The sequence below is a fragment of the Microtus pennsylvanicus genome, chromosome 5 (genome assembly GCF_037038515.1).
Source record: "Microtus pennsylvanicus isolate mMicPen1 chromosome 5, mMicPen1.hap1, whole genome shotgun sequence".
NCBI classification, from domain to species: domain Eukaryota; kingdom Metazoa; phylum Chordata; class Mammalia; order Rodentia; family Cricetidae; genus Microtus; species Microtus pennsylvanicus.
This window is the reverse complement of record NC_134583.1, coordinates 131,324,851-131,338,431: the sequence shown is the minus strand read 5'-3', so window position 1 is coordinate 131,338,431 and position 13,581 is coordinate 131,324,851.

Here is a 13,581-nt window from a genome sequence, read left to right as displayed (position 1 = left end):
ATAGCTTAGTCAGTCAAGTACTTGCTTTGAAAGCATGAGGACCTCGTTTGAGGCCCAGCAAGCACACAAAGACGCCAGCTGTGGTGGTGTGCACTTGTCACCCCAGGGTGGGGAGGTAGAGATGACAGCTTGGTCAACCTCACTGGTGAGCTCTAAGCCACACAGAGATCAGTTTCCAAGAAAATGGACATCATGCCTGAAGTCGGCACTCAAGGTTGTCTCCTGGACTCTATGCATACATGCACACAGGCATGCATACCGTACATGCATCTGCATGTGCATTGGTGTGTACAGACGTGAACACAAAAAGATGGATTCTGCCAAAGATTCTAAGCTTTCACAATGAGATCCCAGCAATTAACGAGCTTAAATATGGCTCTTTCTAGAGATATTTGAAGGCAGCGCGTGCTGCAAACCAAGACAACAGAGATCTAATGAGAGATGAGGTAACAGGAAATGGAAGCTTCAAGTAGGATGGTGTCTTCTTCCTAGTCATCCGCCATAAGTCATTTCACTTCTCAGAGCCTTTGTGTTTCCATCTGCAAAATGGGAAGAAGCGCGTTTGCCTTGTGAAAAGGGAGCGGAAGGAAGCCTGGAAGCGAACCTGGACCCGTTAGCACACCTGTCCGGGGAGTATCAGGCTGAGAGTCCTGGAAGGGGTTTAGGGAAAACAAACAGGAGCCGTGAGAAGACTGGAGCAAGACTCAGAGGACCAGGGTAGGAGACATTTCTTCCAGGGCGCCGCGGGTGGTTTTGCGCAATGCTGCCCCCCTCCGGGGCGGGGGTTCTCACTGTCCTCACTTGAGGTAACAAGGCTTCATTAGACAACTTCCTCCTCCACCCCCCACTTGCCCTATGTCCGTTAATTACAGCCCAGAACGTCACTGCCCAACAGGCCTTGGACCAGCATGAGAAGAACAGCGTGACCCCACAGAGCTGGTGAAGTTCTAGACCAAAACGCAGAGACAGCGCCTTAGTCCCAATCTCTGCAACAGTCTGTTTCTCATTTGTTCTCGTTTTGTTCTGTTCAGGGAACAACCTAGAGAGTCATACACGCGAAGCAAATGCTCTCTCCCACGGAACTGTATTCTCAATCCCGCTCCCTCCCCCCCCCCCCATTTTACTTTTGTATTTGAGAGGCTCTCTGTACACCACACAGGCTGGCCTCAAACTCACTCCACGGCCAAGTATTGGACTTGTGAGATCCTGTCATATCCTCCAGAAGAGCGGAATTACAGGCCTGGTGCTCTGGTTATTTTTTGAAAGACAGATCAGTGGCAGGAAAAATCTTCAAGATATGGAAGCTCCAGGCCCAAGGCCATGAGCCAGGCCTGGGGACTATGAAAAACTGACCTCTCACACTGGAATCTGCTGTCCCTAATCCCTGACAAACGTTTTACCTTGTGTGCCTGTGCGCATATGCATACGCTTGTGCACATGTGTGCAGTGTTTGTCTCAGTTGTATGTATCTCTGGCTGTCCTGGAACTCTCTCTGAAGACCAGCCTGGCCCCAAACTCAAGGAGAATTGCTGTGGGACAATGGTCTTTTATCCTGTCATTTGTACTATTTTTAATAAAATCCTGATTGGCCAGTAGCCAGGCAGAAAGTATAGGCGTGGCAACGAGAATTCTGGGAAGAGGAAAGTTTCAGTCTGCAGTAGTCACCCAGACACAGAGCAAGCAAGATGTGACCGCCTCGCCAAAAAAGGTACCAAGTCATGTGGCTAACACAGACAAGAATTATGGGCTAATATAAGTTATAAGAGTTAATAAGAAGCCTGAGCCGGGCGGTGGTGGCGCACGCCTTTAATCCCAGCACTTGGGAGGCAGAGGCAGGCGGATCTCTGTGAGTTCGAGGCCAGCCTGGTCTACAAGAGCTAGTTCCAGGACAGGCTCCAAAACCACAGAGAAACCCTGCCTCGAAAAACCAAAAAAAAAAAAAAAAGAATAAGAAGCCTGAGCTAATAGGTCAATCAGTTTATAATTAATATAGACCTCTGATAGCCATTCTGATTGAATGGCTGCCTCACCAGGCTGGACCAGGTGGGACAGAAAACTCGGACAACAGAGATACCCCTGTCTCTTGCCCTCTGAGTGCTGGGATAAAGCTGCAATCCCACCACCACCAAGCTTACATTATTATACTTTTGAGACAGGATCTTACTTTGTAATCCAGACTGGAACTCACTATGTAACCCAGCCTGCCTTGAGTTTGTCATAATCCTCCTGCCTCAGCTTCCCAAGTGCTGGGATTACAGGTATAAACTATCATCCTCCCCTTAAGAAGTCATAGCTGCTTTCTTCTCCTCCCCCTCTTCCATCTCTTTTCTCCTCCTCCACTTTCTCCCTCTCTCCCCCTCTTTGAATTCTTTTTCCTAAGGCCCTGAAGTTGTGTAAATTGTTCTCAGCCTCCCTTTCCTGACCCAAGCACAGGGCTCATGGGTAATAGAACTAATGAGCTCTGAAGTCAGCGTGTTTATCCAGGGTAACGGATTCATCAGCACGCATTCTGCATGCACATTAGTTCATGCCATCAGAAGACACTGTGAGTCTGCCGTGTGCCAGGCTCATTTTAGGAATATGGGCACAACGGTGAGCAAGCAAGACCTCCGGCCCTCACAGGACTCATTTCTTAGCCACACACATGGAGTATACACACAGCACACATACAGATATGCAAGGACAGGTCTCTTGTTTCCTGTGTTCCTCAGACAACTCAAATGAAAACTCCAAGTAGAGTCTAGAGCAGGATTTACACAGACTGGCTTCTGTGTCCTCTCATATACCACAGGAGTAGTCGTGACAAAGAATGAGGAGAGGTCCTCCGCATTTCCCCCTTTCCTCTTGGTGTTTTTAACCAACCCTTTGCGTATCACACGTGCCTCAGCATGACAAAGACATAATGCACGATACGTCAGAAAAGCTAAACAATGTTTCCTGTGCTGGTGACTGAACTCAGGGCCTCAGATACTCCCAGCAAATCCTCCAGCCCTGCGTCAGACCCTCAACCTCAGAATAGTTAAATTAAGGAGAGCCAGGCATCATCCCGATGCACAAAGGCCCAAGTGCCTCACAGACACGTGTGCCTTGCCAAAGAGTCACGTCAAAACAACTGTCAGAAATTATAACGTACCTGCCAAAGTCAGGAGCATAATCAGAGGCTGTTTCCATATAACTACACTCTAAAAACACCCACCCCAGACAGGAAGGCACACAACAATAACATGTTGGCAAACAGATGCGGGAGCCTGCTCCAGACCTGTGACATTGAACTACATCATCATCACAGATGAACTAAGTAGAAAGTTCCTAAGACAGAGCGTAGGGTTGACAGCCTTCTTCCTTTCAGGGACTCCTCTTCCACATCCTGCAAGAACTAATCCATATTAAATGTTATATTGAACTGATGTAAAAAAAAATTGTCTGTGGTTGATTGTGTTTTTACTCTTTGGCTCTTTGGGAGGGGGCCCACCACCCAGCTTCCAAATAAATAACTAACTATTCTTTCTTATGAATGCCCAGCCTTAGCTTGTCTTGTTTCTAGGCAGCTTTTCTTAAATTATCCTATCTACCTTTTGCCTCTGGACTTTTATCTTTCTCTGTTCTGTAAAACTTTCTTTACTTCTTACTCTGTGGCTTGCCGCGTAGCTGGGTGGCTGGCCCCTGATGTCCTCTTGCTGTGGGACAATGGTCTTGTACCCTGTAAAGATCTGTCACTTGTACTGGTTTAATAAAACGCTGATTAGCCAATAGCTAGGCAGGAAATATAGGTGGGGTGACCAAAATAGAAGAATTCTGGAAAGAGTAAAGCTCAGTCTGCAGTCATCACCCGGATACAGAGGAAGCAAGATGAAAATGCCTCGCTGATAAAAGGTACCAGCCACGTGGCTAACACAGACAAGAACTATGGGTTAAGATGTAAAAGTTAGTTAATAAGAAGCCTGGGCTAATAGGCCAACCAGTTTATAATTAATGTAAGCCTCTGTGTGTTTCTTTGGGACTGAATGGCTATGGGACCGAGTGGGACAGAAACTTCTATCAACATCCTCTCTCCTATGTCTTTTCTCATTCCTTTATCTCTCTTCCCAGATATCTCCTTCTGTTTATTCTCTCTGACTGCAGCCCCACCTATCCTTTCTCCTGCCTTGCTATTGGCTGTTCAGCTCTTTATTAGACCAATCAGGTATTTTAGAGAGGCAAAGTAACACAGCTTCACATAGTTGAACAAATGTAACATAAAAGAATGCAACACATCTTTGCATCATTAAACAAACATTACACAGCATGAACAGATATAACACATCCTAAAATAATATTCCACAACAAATGTCTTCTTGTATTGTGAATTTTAGCCTTACATCCTTTGTATATGAACATTTTTGAATACAGAATAAACGCATGCTGTGTGCTCTTACACTGTTTTGTTTTTGTTTTTGAAAGAAATTATCACTGTGAATCCCAGGCTGGCATCAAATTCTTAACCCTCCTGCCTTCCAAGTCCTGAGATTACAGGCCTACAGCATCACTCTGGACCCATATTGTGTTAAAGATGTTGTAATTCAGGCAAGTGGTGATGTAGCTGTCTAGCAAACATGAAGCCTGAGGCTTGAGAAGGGGACATCTATACTTGTAAAAGCTGATATTTATGTAATTAATGCTTAAAATATTCCAGGGCCTAGTTTCCATGCACAATTTGTTTCACTCTTAAAATTGTTCCATGAGTTATAATATCACCCCCTATACACGAAGACATGGGTATTGAATAAATACAAAGTGTATTTTCTTTTAAAAAAATCTTTGTGTCTGTGTATATGTGCTGTGTGTGTGTATGTGGTGTGTAGGTGGTATATGTGTGTAATTGTGTGTGTATATATATGTGTGTGCATGTGGTGTTGCTATAGGTGTATGTATATATGTGGTGTGTGTGTAGGTGTGTGTATATGTGGTGCGTGTGTAGGTTTGTGTATACGTACATGTGTATATGTGGTGCTTATGTAGGTGTATATTTGGTATGTATGTAAGTGTGTGTATGTAGGTGTCTGTGTATAGGTGTGTTGTATGTTTGTGCATATGTACATGTGTATATGTGGTGCGTGTATATGTAGGTGTGTGTAGGTGTGTTTATATGTGCATGTGTATATGTGGTGTGTGTGTATGTAAGTGTATGTGTATCTGTATAGATGTGTGTGTAGGTGTGTTTATATGTGCATGTGTATATGTGGTGTATGTATGTAGGTGTATGTATGTAGGTGTGCGCATACCATGGTGTACACTTGCTGACCAGAGGATGACCTCAGGTGTCAATCTTCATCTTCCATGTTGATTGAGAGAGGGACTCTGTTTTTGTTTTTTGTTTTGTTTGTTTGTTTTATTTTGTTTTTTCAAGACAGGGTTTCTCTGTAAAGCCCTGGTTGTCCTGGAACTCACTTTGTAGACCAGACCTTGAACTCCCAGAGATCTGCCTGCCTCTGCCTCTGTCTCCTGAGTGCTGGGATTAAAGGCATGTGCCACCACTGCCTGGCTCGAGAGAGGGTACTGGGTATTTGAACTCAGGTCCTCGCGCTTGCACGATGAGTGATTTATCCCTGAACCATCTCTGCAGCTCCAAAAACATTTCCTGACCCAGATACATCAAATGTAATTATGTCTATAAAACGCCTAGCGCAATGCTCACTGTAGAGGAGGCTTTATCAAGAAGTTATTATTATTTCATTCCTAACTCTTGGAAGCCCCTCACAGGCTTGGTAGCAAAAGGGGAGCGGGGACTGCTGCTCCCTATGGCTGTGGGTACAGCCTAGACCCTCATAGGCAATCCCTTTGCTGAACACAGGACTTAGGTCCGTCCTTTAGGGCTTTGAGGAGAAAACTAAATCGTGGGCCACGTCTGTTAAAATATGATCACTCATAGAATAAAGGAAAGGGCTGACAGAAACAAAGGGACCCAGTGTCATGAGTTGTGAGCTTCTCAGTAGCCGAAGATGACTTGGCGCAGATCATTGCACCTCTCAGGGTTGGGCCAGATGATCAATCCTGCGACCCACCGGCCTGTGGGAATTCTGGCCTTGCCTTCACAGCCATCCCTGGAGAACTAAGGAGCTTTTGCCACCTATTCCCAGGGCTCTGAAATGGAACAGCAGGGCTCACACAGGGCGGGGCACTCTGAGAGTTGTGGGTTTCCTGCCCTCTCTTCAGATGTATGTGGACATCTGGTTTGCTAAAACTGCACAGCACACTGTCCTCAGGTTACACTTTCTCTTCACGGGATAGAGGAGAAACTTCCACCCTCACGCTGTCTGTACCCCCGATTTCTTTACCCCAAACCCACCAATACTGACTTTCTCTCAGTTGAAGGCCCTCCCCCATCACCACGGCACTCTGGACGCACCTGTCCCTCTCCTGGTAGAAATCCTTCCCTAATCCTTTTTTAAATTTCACCTGCCATTGAGAGTCCACTGCTGCTGTCATTTCTGAAGGACAAACCTGTTTTTCTAGTGATAATTGCATTGGCCATCTGTCTCCATTAACCGCCCCCCTCAGTCCTCCTCCAAATTCCCAAATGACTCAAGTAATAGCACAATAAAAGGCTGTATTTTGTCTGATTGCAACAGGCAGCGTTTTGCCCATGTTTGTTCAACATGGGGATGGATGACCCTAAGGACAGATTAGGAACCCATGGAAAAGTCTTCACTGGGTTTCCAGTCTCCCCCCCCCCCCCCACACACACAACAGAGTTCAGAGCTAGAGAAACAGCTGCCTCCCACCAAGGAAGAACACCATTTTATTAGGGTGTTTTCCACGGAGGGGTTGCATTACTGTTGTCTTAACAAGGGGACGTGTACAAACTTTCTTTCTGATCGTTGTCCTGAGAGAAAGTCTGTCTCCAAGTTCTGATGGAGATGAAACCAGTCAGGTTCTGGGCTCCCTTTGAAGCTGTCCAGGAAATCTCAGAGACTCTGGCTCCAGGGACACCAAGGAGACCCGTCCTTCCTGGATAAGATCCAGAGGTTTGTTTCTGATTCAACTCCGGTGAAAAGAACGCCTGATAGGAATTTAGGCTGCATCTTCAGGAGATCAAGCCTGGAACGTGAAGTGGGGGTTACAGATAACTAATTTGGGGCACATCATCAGGCACTGGTTACAGGTTTGGCAAGGCCCAGCAGCTGGTCATGGTGGAGTTTTCGAGGCAACCATAGCAAATGGAACGCCGTCTTCTCCCTCTGAGCTATCAAGATATAACACCATTTCATGTGGTTAAGTTTACTGCAAGAACAGAGCTACCCAGAAATGTACTTAAACTATTTAGGCCTCATTGTGCCCCTGGAAAGAATGACTTGAAATATCTCCTGGAGACATTCTCTTGGTAAGAGACTTTTAGAACTTAGCGAAGTTGGTGAGTTAGACTAAAAACTGGAATTGATATTCCAGAGTGACTGTGCTTGGGATAAAAGGTAAACAAAAATGGAGAGGAGAAAACTACTTCCAGGAATACAAGGTAAACATCCTCTTATCTGTTCTTCCTGACTGGGACATCATGTAAAAAACACATGTAAGGTGTCTTAGAAAGAAGAGGAAAGTGCAGACTGCCCAGGGAGCTCAGGTCAGAAGAATAACACGAAACTGGTTCTCTGGATTTTATTTTTTACCTTCTATATTCTAGTCATGGATCTAAAAAAGCTAGCATCCCAGACACACCAGGAATTATAGACCAAAAAAAGACCAAATGACCAGGGCCAGCCTACCTTCCAGAAGAGAAAGCTCTACTGTAACAGTCACTCTCCTCCAGCCAAACACACGGGAAACCTGTGGTCCCACCCTGTCTCCACTTGACATGCTAGCGTCTAACAACACCTCTACCGGAATGTCAGAGAAGACAGAATAACAACACCTCTACCGGAATGACGTCAGAGAAGACAGAATAACAACACCTCTACCTGAATGATGTCAGAGAAGACAGAATAACACCTCTACCTGAATGATGTCAGAGAAGACAGAATAACAACACCTCTACCTGAATGATGTCGGAGAAGACAGAATAACAACACCTCTACCTGAATGACGTCAGAGAAGACAGAATAACACCTTTACCTGAATGATGTCAGAGAAGAGAGAATAACAACACCTACACCGGAATAATGTCAGAGAAACAAACAGGAGCCAGGACCTTCAAGCCTGGGCTGGGGAGATAGCTCAGTGGGCAAAACACTTCCTGCTCAAGTGTAGGGACCTAAGTTTAAATCCCCAGAACCCATCTAAAGCTGGACAGAGAGCTAGAGACAGGAGGGCCCCAGGAACCTTTAGAGCCGGCTAGGCTGTGCATGTAGTGAAAACCAAGACAAGGGACTTTGTCAAGAGCCAGTATCTTAGGTTGTGATGTGAATGCCACATGTATTCCTGCCCCCCCACACACAAACATACATGTTCACACACACATGAACACACACACACACAGGCACACACTCAAAAAGACTAGTGAGACAGGACTTCAGTTTTGAGACAGTTCTTCAACTAGCTCTACAGACCAGGCTGGATTCAAACTCAGAGATCCACCTACTTCTGCCTCCCGAGTGCTGGGATTAAGGCTTGCACCACCACAGCCCCTCAAGATAGGACATTTCAAACCGAAGTAATGAATGCCTTTCCCAGGAGCCACGGGGTTTCTCTCCCACATGGGGGGTCCTCTTCCACACCGGGGTCCTCTCCCTCACAGGGGTCCTCTTCCACACAGGGGGTCCTCTCCTACCCTCTTACAATTCAACTAAATATCTTCCCCAGATGTCAAGGGAGGCCTGGAAGGAAACTTGAACTCTGATATCAGAAAAAGCCATTTGAAACAGGAGTTCTAAGTAAGAATCAAGACTTTAGAATACAGCAGGAAAAAACACCCAAGCTCTAGTACAAAATCATTCATTATCCCAAGAACCAGGAAGTTCTTGATCCAAGAGGGGAAGGAGAAAGAGAGCGTTAGGGATGTTGTTGGCCAAATAATCAAAATTTCAGTTAGAATGGAAGAACTCAAGAGATCTATTGCACAATGCAGTGATTATAGCTAATAACAACGTGGCATATATTTGAAAATTGCTGAGAGGAGAGTGTGTATCCTTGCCATAAGAGAAAAGTATATGAAGAAAAGGATCTGAGCGACACATGTATTAGTTCTCTTAATTTAGTCATTTAGCAGAATATACATGTTCAACCTATCATTGTACAAACAGCTTTTATTTGCCAGTTTTAAAAACGGCTGACAATACTAGATAAAAGCAAATCCCACAAAAAAAAAGGTGTTTTGTTGTTGGAAACACACGAAAAAAATAGTCTTAGTAAAGAAATAGAAAATACAGAGTGTCAAATGGAAATTCTTGAAAGGAAAGGTACAATAATTAAAAGAAGAAGTTCTGTGGATGGGGTGGCGTGGGGTGCAGAGAAGGAACCGGTGAGCAGAGAGAAGAGAGGAGAGGGAGGGGAGAGGCTTAGAAACTGCACAGAGGCAATAACAAGGAAGAGGCGGTAGCCCTGGTGGCCAAAGGCTTGGTGTGCAAGCAGAAGGACATAAAAAGCCAGCTGTGGTGCTCAGGAGCCAGAAACACAAGAGTCCCTGGGGCTTTCTGGCCTGCTAGTCTCGTCAAATCAGTGGGTTTTAGGTTTAGTGAAAGATCCCCCATCTCAAAAAGTAAGGTAGAGGGGGTTAGAAAGTTGGCTCATTGGTTAAGAAAGCTTACTGCACTTCCAGAGGACCTGAGTTCAGTTCCTCGGCTTCACATCAGGTGGCTCTCAACTCCGGCCCCAGGGGACCTGACTCCTTCTTCTGGACTCTGTGGCTGTCTGCGCTGAGGTGCGCATTCTCACACAGGGACACACACAATTAAAAAGAGCAAATCCGAGGAAGAAGAGGAAAAGGAGGAGGCACCGGCGGAGGCAGCTAAGTGAACTCTGCTCTACTTTGGATGTGAATTGTCCCCCGCGTGCAGGCTGCTCCCTCCCACCACTCCACTGGTGCCCACAGACGTGCCTTCCCGGCCATCACTGAGGTCTGTCACTCAAACCATCAGCCCGTTTGAGCTTTCCTCCTGTAAACTTTCCTCTCGCTGGCAAAGGCTGCTGTGAGGAGAACGTTAACAAGTGCATAGCCACACAGGCTTCATCCAAAGAGATCTGATCCAGCATTCGCCGTAATTAAAATTCTAAAAATCAAACACAAAGAAAAATATCTAGAGAGCAGCCAGAGAACAATGGTGCTTCATTTATACGGGGAAAAGGCCGGAGAGAAAGGATACAATCTTCTTCAAGTCCTGAAAGGTTTCTTGAGACTCTAATTCCCAGTGAAAACATCGTTCAGGAACAAAGGGCAACTATCAAAACATTCCCAGATAAAGAAAACTCAAAGCCCCTGTCACCAGCAGCCACGCCCAAAGAATGGCTTTAAAAGTTTGCTGTGAAAAGGAGAAAGAAACCTTAAAGGAAATTTGAAGCTTCGGGAACAAAGAAAGGACACAGTGAGCAAAAATAATGTAGATCGAGCACAAGTCTCTCCTTTTCCAGAACTTTCTAAGTTATGCTTCCCATTGAAAGTAAACACTGGCAAGACCACCTGCATGGCTCTAAACAGAGGAGAAAATGGCTGGGGTAATTATGAACGGGAGAGAGAGTAAAGAAAAGTGAGGGCATCGATGTATAAACTGATAAAATTGTATCAGGAGACTGTTATGTTTATATAATAATCCTAAAAACATCTTAAGAATCTGTAAAGACAAACCCTCAAAATACCAGAGAGGGGTTAGCAAGACAGGTCTGTGGGTGGGAGCTCCGGCTGCCAGAAGCCCACGGTGGAAGAAGACCCGAACCCTGCAAGTTGTCTTCTAACCTACATGCCACACTTATGCTCCTAACAAATAAGTAAACAAATAAGTATTTACAGCAATAGAAACCCTAACTAAGACAAAATCTTGAAACACTAGATTTAAGCATGATGTATCAATATCTGGTCTAATTCATCAATCTTTTAACAGAGATTGACAAAGCAGATTAAAAACATACTTGCCCTTTACACTGTCTTATAACCCAGGAAGCTGCCACCTTCTAATAGACTCAATAAACTGCCAAAAACCAATCATATTTCTATCAGAAATCACCTTGACTATATCAGCATAAATAGTTGACAAAAATATTTTAAAAGGCATATTATGTGAATGTTAATAAAAAGAAGGTAGATATGGCTTAAAAATATGAGATAAAGCATAAAAAAAGTCCCAAATCTGAACAATAAGAAAGAAGCCCCTAGAGAAAGAGAATAAAGTACACCATGCTGAGGAGGCCGCCGCAGTGAGGCGTCGTGGTTCTAAAGGAGTTTTTCCGAGCAGCAGACCCGAGAATGTGTGAAGCCAGCTGAGAAGAGAAATGCATAAACAGAAACCTTTAATTTTCGTTGGGAGACTGTGAAGTTTCTGATGACTCTGCCTCCAAAGCTGACTGAACAAGCAGACAGTAAATCACCCGGGATGAGAAGAACTGAACACCACCACCAACCAGCATGATCTCACTGACACGAATCCAACACCCCACCCAACTACAGAAGCATACTCCTTGTTCTCAAGTGACGACAGAAAATATCAATATAGATTGTGTCCTGGGCCTCAACACATACAAAGTATTGAGATGTTAAAGTCTGTTCTTCAGCCATCTTAGAATCCAACTAGAAGTCATTAATAGAAGCACAATAAAAAAAAACTTCAAACATTTATAAACTAAATAATATATTCCTATGTAACCCAGGATTAAAGGAGGAAACCACAAGGAAAATTAATAATGTGTTGAACTGAATTAAATTGAAATATAATATGTTAAAATTTGTGAAGAAGAGCTAAAGCAACAGCGAGTGGAATGTACAGCTCTCATGGATAAATTAGAATAATCTTAGGTCAATAATCTAAGTACACTCTTCAGGATCCCGGGAAAGGCAGGGCAGAAACAAACTCAGCAAGAGGAATGATTCAGCAAGGAGAATGAAGCCAGAAACTGACAAACCATAAAAGAAAAAGTATAAAGAAAAACTTAATAAAATAGAGAGCCGTGCCTTCGAAGTGGTCAATAAAATTGACAAATCTCTAGCAAGGTTGACAAATGAAAAAATCAAGAGGCCCACATAGTATCAATGTCAGTAATGAGACAGAGGATATTACTGCGGCCCTGAAGACATCAACAAGCTAAAGGGACGGTGTGGCAGTTATAGGGGAACCGCAAGCCACTTAGTATGAGACAATTTAAATATCCCATCAACGATTAAGCAAATTGAATTGTGAATGGAATTAATTAAATATCCCTGAGAAATAAAGGTTCACTCTAGAATTCTTCTTCTTCTTCTTCTTCTTTTTTTTTTGTTTTTTCGAGACAGGGTTTCTCTGTAGCTTTGGTGCCCATCCCGGAACTAGCTCTTGTAGACTAGGCTGGCCTCGAACTCCCAAAGATCCGCCTGCCTCTGCCTCCCGAGTGCTGGGATTAAAGGCTTCTAGAATTCTACAAAACTTACAAAGAAAACCAGGGCTCAGCAGGTAAGAGAAGGCTACTATTCCAGGGATCACCATTTGAGTCTCCCCAACTCGGCTCCCCAACACAGGGGCTCACAACCATCTGTAACTCCACTTCCGGCACTGATGACACCAGGCATGGATGCGGTACACAGACAGATACATAAGCAAAATACCCATATATATACAGTAAAAATAGATAAATATATTTTTTAAATGTTTTTTTTAAAGACAAAGAATTAACCCCGTTTCAGAACAAACTCAGGAAACAGAAGAGCAATATTCCTTCAGTCATCTATAAAGGTGGTACTGGTACCCAAATTAAAGACCACACATAAAGAGAAATTTACACACCATTCATCATGTACATACATGCAAAGGCCCTTTCAGAAGTGCTAGTGAGGAAAATTCAGCCGTGTCGAGTGAGTCACGCACCTTAACCAGGCAGTTTCTCCAGAGATGCAAAGCTGACTCAGTGTTTGGAAACTTGTGATACCCAATGCTAAGGAGAAGACCATGTCATCCTATCAGTTCACTCAGAAAAACACTTGGTAAAATGCAGCTCGCATTCGTGACAAACCTCTCAAAAAAGCAGGAACTGACACAACCTGATGAGAAACTCCATCACCCAGAATCCTTTGTGCTAGTCTGAGGCCCTGTCTAGAAGCTCCCACTAAGGCAGTAAGACAAGAATGGGAAGCAATAGGGACATAACTAGTAAGGACAAGATAAGATTAAACCAATGTCTACACGACATGGTTGTTTATACAGACAGTCCCAATGAACCTACCAAAAAAGAAAAAAAAAATCACAACAAACCCAGAGCCCAGGAGCAATGCCAAACAGGAAATCAAGGTACAAGATTTGTATTATAGCCGTATACACTAGCAATGAATATGCGAACACCAAAAAGAAAATGTAATACCCTTTACAACTATGCAAAAAATGTTCCCAATGAAAGACCTGTTAAGGCTGAACTGCACCCAGCATTCACAGGGCTAGACACAGGCAGAAAGGGCCAAAGAGGACAGATAAATAGGGTGAGGTGCGACGAATCCCCGTT